Source organism: Penaeus monodon, chromosome 28, assembly GCF_015228065.2.
Source record: "Penaeus monodon isolate SGIC_2016 chromosome 28, NSTDA_Pmon_1, whole genome shotgun sequence".
NCBI lineage: Eukaryota > Metazoa > Arthropoda > Malacostraca > Decapoda > Penaeidae > Penaeus > Penaeus monodon.
Window position 1 is genome coordinate 3,223,272 of NC_051413.1, and position 553 is coordinate 3,223,824.

Consider the following 553-nt stretch of genomic DNA (forward strand, 5'->3'; position numbering starts at 1 on the left):
TAATGAGGCCTATTATCTTCATAATCAGTTTCATCATTTCGTCATTTTATCATAACCATAGCTACCTTCACCTGAACGAGATATGATACCATCTTGCAATCTGGAATGGCAATGATCATAACAATATTATCATAATTTTTATTGGTCTTATAAATATCATTCTATCTTTTTTGTTTCCTCGATCATTATCTTATTATGCTTATGATTAGGTTATTTTCCTTTGTTTGGTATTTTCCTGTATTTATATCTATGCTATTAGTTATGCTATTTATATCTACCATTATCAGTTTTGTTATTATGAATATTATTGTTTTATTATAATTTTCACACATATTGTCACAATTCTTGTTAAAAAACCGTTATTATCACTAAAATCACCATGAATTAATTGCGAGCTCGGCTATTATTACATAAAAAATACATTAATCCTTCTTTATTGCACAAGAAACAACTTCCGTTAAAGTCAAGCATATACATTAAAATCTCATCACACCAAAAACATTTAATATCCCCTCTTTGACTATCAAACTCCTTTAAACTATTAAGTCCTCAC